Source organism: Felis catus, chromosome F2 (assembly GCF_018350175.1).
Source record: "Felis catus isolate Fca126 chromosome F2, F.catus_Fca126_mat1.0, whole genome shotgun sequence".
NCBI lineage: Eukaryota > Metazoa > Chordata > Mammalia > Carnivora > Felidae > Felis > Felis catus.
In genome coordinates, this window is record NC_058385.1 from 62,180,851 (window position 1) to 62,195,144 (window position 14,294).

At 40.9% G+C, this 14,294-nt stretch overlaps 1 long non-coding RNA gene across 6 annotated transcripts in view; it reads right to left on the bottom strand.

Annotated features, from left to right (window-relative positions):
* Nucleotides 1-13,959, bottom strand: part of LOC123383009 — a 48,717-nt gene extending 34,758 nt beyond the window's left edge. For 3 of the 6 annotated variants that reach the window (XR_006592181.1, XR_006592180.1, XR_006592177.1), the window contains exons 1-3: nucleotides 13,806-13,954; nucleotides 13,136-13,215; nucleotides 1,119-1,294 (exon numbers count right to left, since the gene is read on the bottom strand). This is a non-coding gene — a long non-coding RNA (uncharacterized LOC123383009). Of the gene's footprint in view, nucleotides 1-1,118; nucleotides 1,295-13,135; nucleotides 13,216-13,805 lie in introns of all 6 variants that reach the window. The other 3 variants (XR_006592178.1, XR_006592179.1, XR_006592176.1) reach the window with 2 other exon arrangements.
* Nucleotides 13,960-14,294: the final 335 nt, after the last annotated feature.

Here is a 14,294-nt window from a genome sequence, read left to right on the forward strand (position 1 = left end):
TGCCTATTCTTTATGTTTGCATATGCATTAATATTAGAGACTTTCCTTTGGTCTTTGTCTGTCTCATCTCCCTTCCTCCTTTCCTTTTCCTTTCCTTTCCTTTCCCTTTTCCTTTCCTTCCTTCCTTCCTTCCTTCCTTCCTTCCTTCCTTCCTTCCTTCCTTCCTTCCTTCCACCTATATCTATCTACCTATCTATCTATCTATCTATCTATCTATCTATCTATCTATCTATCTATCTATATCTATCACCTACCTACCTACCTACCTACCTATCTATCTATATCTATCATCTATCACCTAGGAGGATTTGAAGCATAGTGGTATTGTGGGTACACAGTAAATGTTAGCTGTTATGAGTATCCTCTTTCATGCTTTTAAATTTACTTACAATCTTTTAGACCAGTAATTCTCAAAATGTGCTCCCCAGATCAGAAGTACCCATATCACCTGGGAGTATGTTAAGAATGAAAATTATCCTGCTCAGACCTACTGGGTCAGAAACTCTGTGGGTGGGACCCAGTGATTTGTGTTTTACCAAGTTCTCCAGGTAATTCTGATGCACACTAGAGTATGAGAACCACTGTTCTAGATTATCGGGCTTGCTAAAGTAAATGGGTAATGAGGGAGGCTATTTCGTATGCTTTGTAATTCTCAGCTGTGTTTGAGGCAGCTATGGTTTTCCCTTATAGAACCAGCAACAGGCACCCTTACGGCACACACAATTCTTTATTATTTAGCCAGCACTGATTGAGTGCTTGTTTTATGCCAGGCATAGGTTTTAACTGAATGTTTTTAGTGCCCCTGCTCTTCTCTGATCATTTCATTTGCGTTACCTATACTTCCAAGCCAATTTCTGTGCTCTCAGAGGGCGGAAACACAGGGTCTCACACAGCATTTGCATATGCCATTGTGCCAAATGTATTATTGCCACCTGCGAAGTAACTGATAGGGGCTGAAAGACTTGTCTTCTTTCTCAGAATGGTAAAGTTCGGAAAAATGTTTTTTTCCATTTTATTTTATGGTTTGAAACATGGTAATAAGTGACGCAGTCGAGTCCATTTTTATCTTAAACCTTTTATCCTCTCCACCCTCCCCTAAATTCTTGTTTTCTGTTTACCTTTGGATTTGTCCTTGAAATACGTCCGCTTGTGTAGTATCTCAGCTTCTGGGTTTGTACGTTGGGTTTCTCGACTTCATCCAATTTCAGTTCCGTGCAATAAATAATAGCCATTTTAGCTAGAGTTTTAGCTATGAATAGCTTCTCTCCTCATAACTTCATCTTATATTTATTGCCTAAAATGATAGATTGAAAGTCATCACCTAGCAACTGGCACATTTTTCTCTTGTGGTCTAGTTACTTGTAATGATTGACTATTGCTACTGCTTCACTTGCTCGTCCTGGTCAAAAATGGATATAACGAGTCTATAAATAGAGGTCCATTTACATACTCTTAAGATTATCAGTGCGACTTACTGAAATGAGTTCATTTGTACAAAATACTTTGTCTATCAATTCATTTCTCACATTCTCAAAAGGAGTAGCCAATTCAAGCCTATCTAGGATTTTATACTTACAGTACTTTATTAGTTCTGTTATCTCAAACACCACATCTCCTGTTGGAGACTGGCTTTTGTGTCTTTGTGAAGAAAGCAACTAAAAACTTAAAGGAAGAAAGAACACAAAATTTTTATATTGCTTCATGTTCACTTCTGGTATAGTGCTCTGTCACAAAAAATTAATGCTTTGTACTTTAAAAGAGCCTTTCATCCAAAAACCTCAAAGAACTTTATAAATAAGTAAGCATGATTATTCACATTTACAGGTTGGGAATGATGCACAAAGCTGTTAAAAGCGCATTGTGCATCATTGCCAAACTCAAGAAAAAGCTCATTTTAATTAAATGCATATAAAATTAGTTTGCTTGGTGTTTAAAAATATGTATACTAAGTTCCTCTAGGCTTCAACAGCCCATGGATACTAACAAAGTAATGATAATGGTAAGCCCAAATTCCTCTGGTTCTTCCCTCTTACAAAATTCAAGACCTTGTCTCCCTGCGAAGTCCCCTGTTTGTATCTGGGTGTCCCCAGGGGGCATTCCTTCTATGCTCATGTATCATCCATCCCCACTGGACCTCCTCTGCTTCACTGAGCATCAGTTTCCAATCATATGCTGTTTCCAATCATGTGCACTCATTCCCCATTGTCCTGGAGACATCCTCACAAAAAGTGCCCAACGCACAGTGCCCAGTGACCTGTAGTGGTGTGGGAGAAGGTCCTCTTCCCTTTGGGTCATGTTCTGATAGAGACAGTCTTCTGTCTTAAGCTCTAGTGTTTTGTAAGTGGCTTTTCTTTTCAAAAGTTCTCTCACTTTTTACTTTTCCCCATGGAGAGCTGGGCTCAGAGGTGTATGCTGATGACAAGTATCACGGTGGACTCAGAATTGGCATCTTCAGTAATCTTAACTGATGCTGAGGTTCTGTGCAAATTTGTGTTCAATAACTGAAACCCAAGGCCAAGCCAACTGGATCAGGCCAGTCCTAGAGGATAGGGGCTGCTTTCCTTGCTCATGAGTCAGCCTCCCAGAGTACACACTGTGTGAATGTGGAGAGGCAGAGCATGGAATCTAGCATAGAGCCCCAACATCAGACAAGGACACTCTGTGATCGGGATGAATCAAGACAGCAAGTCCACTCTGTAATTACATGGGAAAACAGACAAAAACTGATTATTGTCTAAGCCATAAAAGTGGTCCACCATTTTAGTTGGGGGGGGGGGGGGCAGGGAATGCTGTCAGGAAGTGGGAACAATTCTATGATTGGGTACCTGAATAAATCTTACCTAGAATTAGGGAGCAATGAGGGGATGCTAAAGCTGTAATTGGTCAATAAGTTGCTTTTGCCTTACTTAGCATTCAGCCCAGAGCAAAGCCTCTTTCTTCTTCAGCCTTTTCCAAAACTACTTACCAGCAGGCCAAACCCTAGAAACAAATCCTCTCTAACATCCCCTTATTAAGACTCCCCAGTGTTCTCCATGCTGTGCATTCCTATTCATTTAATGAGCAATAAACCCAATTGTTCAACTACAGACGTGTTCCTGGAGGGCTTTGGCTGGAAAGTACTGACATCCAAGTGGACACAACAATGGGCTCTGGGGTTTTGTTGTGTTTGACCAACGGAAAGAACCAGCAGAAGACAGGGGGTAAGAGGAGAATGAGGTCCGGGTATTTATTCCCCTCATTCTCCCTTGCACGACCCATGTCTTCTCTTCCTACATTCCAGTGACCACACAGGCTCCCCTGTGTTGTTAGCCCTGAGACATTACACCAGGTCTGGTTGTTTCTGTAACTTCTGACTACACATTTGTATAGTCTATTAAAGGCTCTTTCACTCTCCAGCTTAAGAGTGCTGTCAATTTATTGTTGGGACCAAACTTTCTTACTGGATTCTCCATATTACACTCTTTTTTCTCTAGGATCTGTGTCCTCCTAAGACACATTTCAGTCCTCTTGCAAACAGACTTCTGGCTTGTTTGCTTCACCAGCTTGCCAGGCACATCCCCAGTAGGGCAGAATCATGCTTCCATAAGTTTTCCCTTTTGTTGCCCTATCAAGCTTAATTAATAGGCTTAGGAAAGACCTTCAGAAATTATGAAATTTCAAGACCAGCTGACTAGCAAGTATTTCCTTTCCTCTTCTGTGTCAGAAAACTGCACACCCGTTGTGGAAATCAAAGCCCAGAAGAAAAAGGATTAGGACTATGCAGGTATATGTATGCAGAATAAACCCATTTTCACTCTAAAGAAAATACACGGAATATTAAGCAAACACATTAATGGCTCTAGCCATGGATTACTTAAGAGATCATCCTTAATAAATACATTGAAAATGTTAAGCATTTTAACACTCTTTTTTTTTTTTTCTTTTAAAACTAGTTACTGATTGCTGAAAAGCCCAGAGAACACAGTGGACAAATTTCCTTTTGGGGAAACTACTCCACAAGGAAATGCAGATGTTGGCAAAGTATTTTAAGATTTAGCACACTATTCATTCTCCTTGTGACTCAGTTTGGCTTTATTATTATTTTTCAAAAATGATATACTTTTTAAAAAACGATGTGATTTCGGAAAGCTTTCCTGTAGATGCAATTCTTTCAAAATTACATGTTGGGGCTACATTTCTTTGTTCCTGTGGGAATACATCTTCACTGGTATAATGTAAGTCAGTAAGAAAATAAGATTTGCTTAAAGGAAATTGTTTTATAGCCATGCTTCAGGAGCATGTGGAGTCCATCAGTCATAGCAGAATCCTGTGACCCTAAGGGCTCTTTCAGGGAGGCCTAAGGATAGTTCTAGAGAGTTTTTAGAGGAGGGAATATGTACTGTTCCTGAAACACTTTGGTTGTAATTAAAAAAAAAAAAAAAAAAAAGAAGGACGGGGCGCCAATATAGGAATTCCCTACTTCTATAGATTACCTTCAGGACCCAGATTTATTTTAAATAAACACATATGTTATGTAGTTTCAATAAACACACATATCATGGTGATGGAAAATTTTGCATGAATTTAAAGATTAAACATGGTACCTTCAAGGACACCTCCGGGTTGTAATTAGCTCTTTTGGGACTTTGCTCTCAGACCCTGGGGGAGCATTGAGATGTTTATTTCTACCATTAGGCAATACCTACAAGTTATACCCATTATACAGAGAGTGATCAGCTCATGTGAGATTTGGAAATACAGAAGTGACTCCCTAGCTGTGTGAGGCAAAAAGCCCACAAAATCCCTCTAAGCCTCAATTTCCTTATCTGGGGAAACACGGATGCACTGAATCTTCTTGGGAAGATTAAGTGCCATAGATACTCAAAGAGCTCTGCACAGTCCCAGGTCCAATATATGCCATTACTATTCTTATAATTATTGCAGACATAGTAGTTTAGTATTTGGACTTGAAAATTACTATCCCTTATAAAATATGGAAGGGGCTTAAGGTCATCTTTAACATGTCATATTCTATGGGCCAATGTGTACTTTGCAAATCCTCTTTTCTAGGAACATATCAGGTATTTCCCAAACAATAAAACAAACCAATTTAGTTAACTCTAACTTTTAGGGGAATATGTACAGCATGCTGATGAAAAAAAAATAAACCCAACCTCTACATTTCTGGTTAATTGATTTCGACACAGATGTCAAGACAATTCAATGGGAGAAAGTAATCTTTTCAGCAAATGGTTCTGAGACAACTAAACATCCACATGCAAGACAATGAAGCTGGACTCCTAACTCACACCGTATAAAAAGATGAAGTAAAAACAGACCATAGACCTAGATGTAAGTGCTAAAACTATGAAAGTCTTTAAAAATAACATAGGAGTAAATCTTCACGACCTTTGGTTAGGCAACAGTTACTTGGATAGGACAGCTATCAAATAATAGAAAAAAAAATATATATATATATATACTGGTCTCTGCCTCCTATTCCTGGCACAGAGCTTCTAAAACTCTTGCAACTTCCTAAGTGATAAGAGCCGAAGGAGCATCTTTTGTTCAAATGTTTGATCTTTGACCCTGGTGCCTCACACAGAGCTCTCAAATCCCTTGGAATCTCCTGGGTGACAGGAGTCTCTTTTGTTCTAATGAGACAATATTTGGGGGGCTCCTGGATGAGGGCTGGTCAGCAGAAAAACCAAACCACAATTACAAGACTGTAACTTCCAACCTCATCCCCTATCTTCTGGGAAGAGGAGAGGAGGCTGGGAATTGAATTAATGATCAACATGCCAGCGTAATGAAGCCTCTATAAAAATCCCAAACAGGGTTTGGAAAGCTGCCAGTTGGTGGACACATCCATACACCAGGAGGGTGACTCTCTAGCTCCACAGGACAGAAGCTCCTGCACTTGGGGTTCTCCCAGGCCTCTCTTTATGCGTCTCTTCATCTGGCTATTCACCTGTATCCTTTATCATGTTCTTTTATAATAAAGTGGCAAATGTAAGGACATATTTCTTTGAGTTCTGTATCTCTAGCAAATTAATTGAACCCAAGGAGGGGGTCATGGTAATCTCCAATTTATGGTCAGTCAGTCAGAAGCACAGGTAACAATGGGAACTTGTAACTGGTATCTGAAGAGAGGGCAGTCTTGTGGGACTGAGCCCTTAGCTTATGGGATGCTATCTGCAGGTAAACAGCGTCAGAATCGAGTTGAACCGCAGGACACCTGGCTGGCATCAGAGAATTGTTTCATATGGAAACCCGCCCCCCCCCCCCCCCCCCCCGCAACACGTCTGGTGTCAGAAGTACTGAGTCTGGTAGTCGTATGAAGGCAAAGGAGAAAAACACAGGAGAAAAAGTAAGTTTTTCCAACTGAACAACAAAAGCACAAGTGACCAAAAAAAAAAAAAAAAAAAAAGATAAGTTAGACTACACCAAAATTTAAAACTTCTGTGCGGCAAATGACACCATCGAGAAAGTACAAAGGCAACAGATAGATAGAATGATAGTAAATATCTGCAAATCATATCTCTGATAAAGGACTTATATCTAAGATATAGAGATGCTTACAACTCAATGAAAAGACAACCAAATTTAAGAAGTGATTAGAGGATATGAATAGAGATTTCCCCAAAGAAGATATACCATATGACTGACAGACACAGGAAAAGATGCTTAACATCGTTAGTTATTATGGAAATGCAAGTCAAAACCACGTTAAGATATCACTTCATATTGATTAGGGTGGCTATCATCAAAAAATCACAATAACGAGTATTGACAAGGATGTGGGGAGATTGCAACTCTCACACATTGCAACGGGGAATGTAAAAAGTTTCAGCCACTTTGGAAAATAGCCTGGCAGATCCTAAAAAGTTACCTACAATCTAGCAATTTCAGTCCTTGGTATATACCCAAGAGAAATGAAAGCCTATGTCCGCACAAAAACTTACAGATGAATTCTTCTGACAGTGTTATTCTTATTAGTCAAAAGAGGAAACAACCCAAATACCTATCAACTGATGAAGGGACAAGCAAAATGTTGCATATTCATACAATGGAATGTTAGTCGAGAATAAAAAGGAATGAAGTACTGATAATGCTACAATACGGATGAACCTTTGAAACATTATGCTAAGCGAAAGAAGCCAGTTACAAAAGATCACACATTGTATAATTTCATACATACGAAGTGTCTAGAATAGGCGAATCTATAGACTTAGAAAGTAGACTAGCGGTTGCCGGGGACTGGAGGAAGGGGAGGGCTGGAGAGAATGGGGAGTGACTGCTAATGGGGACAGAGTTCTTTTCTTGGCCGATAAAAAAATGTTCTAAAATTAGATTGTAGATGGTTGAACAGCTCTGTGAATATACTTAAAAATATTGAATTGTGTACTTACAATGGGTGAATTATGGTATATATTATATGTCAATAAGGTTGCTTTAGAAAAGAAAGGAAAAAGTCCCCAAACAGATCTTAAATATAGCCTTTATAGTCAGTTACCTCCACATAGGTTTCTAACATATAAAATACATATTTGATCATTGCACTGATTAAGCTTAACACTGTATTTTATAGCAAATTCTGCAAGCCTGTTTGAGCTAATTGGAGACCAATGGAAATTTGGATGGGAATGTAACTACCTGAGTTGAACCATGATCAAAAGGCATTCCAGTCTAACCAGAAGGCACTACTGGATTTTTAATAAGTGCCGGCTCCTAGGAGTCAGGGTTTCTGCTTCCGGAATAAGATAGAACAATGCTTTTAACCGCCCCCCCCCCCCCCCCCGCTTTCCTATCAGGCAAGTGGTACGGATTGACTCATGGTTAAGAGGGCAACGTTCTCAGTGAGCAGCACTATTCCTTGCAATGCTTGAAATTTCTTTTCAGTTTCTGCTTTCCATTCGAGTATTGATTGAGACAGGGCTCTGTGTAGCTTACAAGGTGTCAGGTGTTGTCACGGTGTGATGTTAGAGCTCTGAGGCCACTATTGTAATGGGTTGACTGTCTTTATGGAGGTGAAGTACAAAAGGGCAAGCTAGTGGATTAAGGAACTAAAGCACTTGCCTTCGAGGACCCAGGCTTAGCTCGAAACCAGTGCCCTTAGAACCTCCATCTCAATGACAAAATAAGTACTTGTCATTGTACATCACAAGGGTCTACCTTTTAGACAAGTGATCCCTGTTTTCTTTCATGTAATGAACTATTTGGGGATGTGTGTGTGTATATATATATGGAACTCATTTGGCAATTAGAAATGCTGCCTGTTAGTAACTGTAATATTTTTAGATGGTCTGATATATAATGAAAGCACAAATGTTCTGAGTCAGAAGAGCAGGGTTCGCATCTTAGCCAACTAAAAGTGTTCATTTTTTTAAAATAAAAAATAAAAAAATAATAAAAGTGTTGCACCTTGGGCAAATCATGTGGGCCCTTCTGTGTTTTGGTTCCCTCTGTCAACAGGCTAATAATTTTACCTATCTTGTAGGCTATACCTGAGTGTTCAATGGGGCAACATTGCTAATGTGCCTTTGTAAAGCCAAAAGGGCCCTCACAGCCATCTTTGTTGTATGTGGACCTGTGTGATGTTTCAGGGGACCGAAATCTCCCTGTTTGTGTAGCTCCATGAGGCTGAGTGTGCATACTCAGATCAGATTTGCTGATTTGCTGGTTGTTTTGGGAGTCCTTGGGTTGTTGGGGAGTTGGAGGTATTCAAGATACTCTCCCCTGACTCATCCTTAAGGAGGCCGGGGTTCAGCATGGGTCAAGGTATCTGGATGGGTCATTCATTCACTCATTTAACAATTATTAATTGAGTGCTACTCTGGTCTAGGTACTTAGGATAAGCTGGTTTATCAGACTGACAAACATCTGGTCCCAGAGGCTTACATTCTAGTGAAAGAAAAAGATCCAATAATCAATGACATAAATAAATACATTAATTTCAAAGAACTCGAGGTGCAGAAAATACAGCAAAACAAAGGATAGAAAGTAGGAGTGGAGACCCTTTTTTTTTTTTTAACAATTTCAGATCTACGGAGAAGTTGAAATAACAATATGCAATGAACACTCATTTTTTCCGTTGCCTAAATCCACATTATTATGCCACATTTGTCTTCTCTCCCTCTTCTAGGTGTGCAGGTCTTTATATGTTTGCATACACCTGTGTTTGTTGTTGTTGAAACCTTTAAAGTAAGTTACAGATAGCATGAAACTTTACCTCTAAATAGTCCAACAAATACCTCCCAAGAATAAGACATTCACCTGTACAAACCACAGTGCCATTATGACTCAAAAATTAATAATATAGGGGCACCTGAGTGCCTCAGTTGGCTAAGTGTCTGGCTCTATTTTGGCTCAGGTCATAATCTCAGTTTGTGAGTTTGAGCCCCACATCAGGCTCTGTGCTGACAGTCTCTCTGTCCCTCCCCTGTTTGTGCTCTCTCTCTCCCAAAATAAAAAAAAAAACAACTTTAAAAAATGTTTATTTATATAGAGAAAGAGAGAGCATGCGTGAGCGAGGGAGAGGGAGAAAGAGAGAGAATCCCATGCAAGCTCTGCACTGTCAGCACAAAGCCTGACATGGGGCTCAAACTCACGAACCCATGAGATCATAACCGCAGCTGAAACCAAGATTTGGACACTTAACTGACGGAGCCACCCAGGCACCCTCTATATGATTTTTTTAAACATTAAGATTTTTTTACACATTTCTCATATTGGATTAGGATAATTAATGCTAACTGCCATAGCAGGCAAATCCTGAAATCTCAGCTTACACAATAAAATGTTATTTCTTGCACGTGTAAAATCTGGTAAGATGGGGCATCGCTCCTTATAGCCTCACCATCTGGTATATGTAACCTCCCAAGTGGCCTTGGATGCCCGGAGGAGAAGGGTGGAAGAAGACACTGGCTGTTCCTTGCTTTTCCCCAGGGGGTTAGGGAGTGTCATCACTTCTGCTGACACTTCAAAGGTGCCAGCTGGTCTCATCACTGGGCCATGTGAGGGAGGACTTGGAGTAGCTGGAGAGGGTCAGTGGTCTCTCCCCAGATATTACATGTGAAAGTAGGAAACTCTCAATAATGGCGTCTTCAGGGCCATCTGAGGGGGTGGCCGTGGCACTAGGGGTAGAGTTTACAGTAGGAGAAGCAAAGAAGTTAAAAGCGTTGTCTTCTCTTAGCACTCTCATCTGAAAGCTTCCTTTTCTCTTTCCTCTTGGCCTCAGGTTTCCTCTTGAAACTTTTGAAGACCTGGGCCCCAGGTGAAAGAGGCCTGATGTTACCTCTTCAGTCAAATTCTGGTTTAGGCCAGAGAGGCAGAGAGGGTGTTCAAGGTCCACAGTCTGGCTCTTGCAGACATGGGACTTGGTAGGTGTTTGGGATCAAGACAGTGGGCATTAACGAGGCAAGGATTTATCTAGATTATTCCTGATTAGTCCAGATGCCCTTGGATTCCTGCATCCAGCATCACAGCCTGTTGTTGTCACTAAAGACAGGAATTCGAATCATGTGAAGAGCTAAATTCAGAAACACAATCGCAGCTTCAAAGCACAAGGCTTTGGAGGTTTAGCCCGTATCTGGCAGCCTGAAGGAAGCTGGACCAGCTCTAGGCAGTCCGACAGACCAATCAGTCACCCCGCCACGCCCCTTCTCTGTGGCTCCTGAGGGGAAGGCAGAAGGCTGAACAGCCATTATAAGCCTGCTGTGTTCTAAATTCTTTCTCCTAGGATCACTTGAGGGTCTAGTATATCCATCTGTTTCTCATTCATGACTCTTAGGGGACTAGGCTGCCCAGAAATTCTGACTGCTCACATTTGCTTCTGTGGCACTCAAGGAACACGTGACTGAGGTACGACAGGTAAGAGACAAAGGTTTGGAGTCAGAGAGACCTAAATGGCAGAGATATTTAATACTCATAAATACCTATGTACATCCCACCAGCCTTTCCATCCCCCCAGTGATTCCCTAACCATCCTGCTGTTGAGCAGAACCATGTGACTCACTCTGTGGGCAATGGCTGTGAGTGTTTCATGCTTCTTTTTTTCCTCTGCTTTATGGGCCTGGAATCTAGGTCTTCCAGATGCTAGAATCTTCCCTGTTGGCCTGGGTCCTTGAGTACTGTGGGAGCAGAGCCTCCCCTAAACCTCAACCTGAGTGAGGCATGTAAGGTGAGTAAGGTGAGTTTTGAGGGTACTAAACCATTAAATTTGGGGTTTCATTTCTGGTTACCACAGCGTAACCTAACCAATTATGCCTAAGGCAGGATTTACAACCTCATCTAGTCTCATCTAGGCTCTGTTGGCCCCCATGTTCTCATCTGTAAAGTGGGGATAATAATACCTCCTGCAGTGTCTGTCTGGTCATTTTGTCTGTCCTGCATCCATTGCGGCGGGGCGGGGGGGGGGGGGGGGGTAAATTCTCCTTCTCCTCTAATACCATGGGATTCTTGTGGTGGTGATTCTTGTCAATGTAGGGACTCACCTTCCCTCCCATGGGCCAGCCAATCAGAGAGCCACATCCTCATGGACATACTGACTGGACCAAGGGATGGTCAAGAGACCCCAAAATGGTTAATTGGAGTCTATTTTCTAGGCTGGCATGGATGTTGTAAGACCAAGTCTCCTTCCATGTAAACCTGGAGCTGTGAGATGCCATTTTTTCCCACTCAGACAAAAAAGCAGCACCTGTGGATACTGGGAGAGCCACAAGCTTCACCTAGCCCTGGACTTTTTGATACACCAACTCATAAATCTCTCTCTCTCTCTCTCTCTTTCTCTCCTTAAGGCAGTTTGAGTTGGGGTTCAGACACCTGCAACAAAAAGTCTTGACCAATGTACCAACCTTGGAGAGTTATTGTAAAAATTAAACAAAATAATTTATTAAAGTGCCTGACACATTACAAGCTGATGCTATTATGACTGAGGTTGGTTGCTAGGGGTTCTAGCTTATTCCTTATCCTCAATCCTTTAGGAAGGAGTTCATAAACTGAAACCACATGATTCTGCGCTCACAGGATTTTTTCCACTGGGCTGTATACGTCCTTGCTGTGTCCTTTGTTGCCTTTGAGGGACATCCTAAGAAGCAGCTACTTGAAAACCTTTATTGCATATGCTATAGGGATATTGTCTACAGCTTTACTCAGGGTCCCATCTAGAAATATACATTAAGAAATCTTTCTCAGACTTATGTGGGAAGGAAAATTTGACTTCCCCCAAAGTGGTACTTCTCCAACTTTTTCACCCTCATCATCAGAAAAGACTGAACTCATACTTCCAGGAGGCACAGCCCTCAGCACGGGGAGTATGATTTCTTCTGTTTATGTTAAAAATTCATGTGACTTTTGTATTCTCCACTAGACATCCATGTTTATTTTTATGGATGTTGTAAATCCTGCATCAGATCTTTGATTGCCTCAAGGTTGACATGAAATTTCTAATTTCTCTTCAATAATGATGGCCAGAGTATATAAACTGCAACCTACATCCTTGTCTCCATATCCTAATTGCTCTACAATTTCTCTGATCCTGATTGTAGTTTATTTATAACTTTCTATTTTATGGTATATTTTCTTGTGAATTGCTTCAACTACTTTGTGGAAGCAAATGGGTTATGAATAAATAAAAGCATTCATATAAACATAAAAAAAAGAACTGACAAGCTTGAAATGATACCATATGAGGACACAGGATGTGTACTTGGTTTCCTACTAATAGACATCTTACCCCCCAACCTCAGCTGAATTGAACAACACATTGAACCAAAAGAAGTGTTTAAAATTTTAACAGAAACAGCATGAAAAAGGCATAGCTAATATTCTTGTTATCCACAGAAAATCAAAAGTCCTAATTTGAAGAGAATACATTAATACTGATTTTGGAAGACAGATGTTGGAATCGGCATTGGCAAGAGTGGGTCTATTTGCTTCTTTTTTTTACCAAGGGCAATTAATGAAAAATATTTTTGTTAACAGAAGTACTCGTTACACTTTCAACTTCACACATTGGGACAGAAACTGGGCAATAGCAATACCTTTACTACGTATATCCAGAACTGAGTTAGCTGGTCTTTTGGACATGCTTGGAAGCACTGAGAAGCTTGAAAATCCAAGATGAGGGCTATGGATCTAAGGCCCATGTACTTACCTGTCTCCCCTTCTGAACAACATTCTCTGAGCACAGCAGGAGTTCCTACAATGGGATGAGATTCAGAAGATCCTTGAACCCTTTGAAAATGAATGCAAAGATTTGTGTTGTGTACTTTTTTTTTTTTTTTTTTTTTGATGAGAGAGCATCCATAGCTCTCAGCAGATTTTTGAAAATACTTGTGATCTGGAGAGGTCAAGGACCAGTGATGATGTCAAGGCTAGTGGATTATCTAGCACAGTGCCTTGTGGGTAGTATGGGCTCAATAAATATGTGCGTGAAGCTGAGATTCTGCGCTTCCCGGTCATAAATAGCTAAGTGAGCTGTAGGACCAGGTCTGAGAATTTAATCCCTTTAAATTTTGATCTCTTCACTGCTCAATTAAAAGGGAGTAATAATACCTAACAGAATACAGTAAGAATTACATGAGGTAGAATAAAGAATGCCTGACCTATAGTGGGCACTCAGTCAAGGCAGCTATTGTTTTTGCTCTTGTCAGTTAAACTGCATTTCAGGCAGAATTATCGCATACCCGTCAGGGCCGATTTTCATCATAACAATTTTTGTTGTTCAAAATAAAATAAAATAACTAAAAACCTAAACAGTTATTCGGATGATTTTGGAATGTAACAGAGACAAATACAAAGTAAAAACCAAGGCAGGAATTTACCTGCGTCGCCCAGGATTAGAGAGCAAATCGAGCTGACCTCAGGAGAATCGGGCCTTGTTTGAAACTCTTCCGATCTCTTCCACCTTCCCGCTTCCTTCTCGCTTCCTGCCTCCATCAACGACTACGTGCACACGCACGCAGGCACGTGCCAACGCACGCATAAACACGCACGCGCACGCATACATGTGCACGCGCACATGCACGCGCACGTGCACGAACTTTCGGAAATCTCTCCTGAAAGTTAGTGGCGATCTTTCGGAACCCGTCTTTAAAATGTAGTTCTGAACTCAGTCGCGAACTGCCCTAACTTAATTTCTCATAGGGTGTCATGAAAGGAAGAGTAACAAAGGTGTCAAATTTGATACCGCTTATTCTTTGACTTCTTTTTCTCCTGCTTCCATATGTGCAAAAATAATTTTAAGCATAAGAGACTGTTAAAAACTGAGAACAAACTGAGGGTTGATGGGGGGTGGGAGGGAGAGGAGGGTG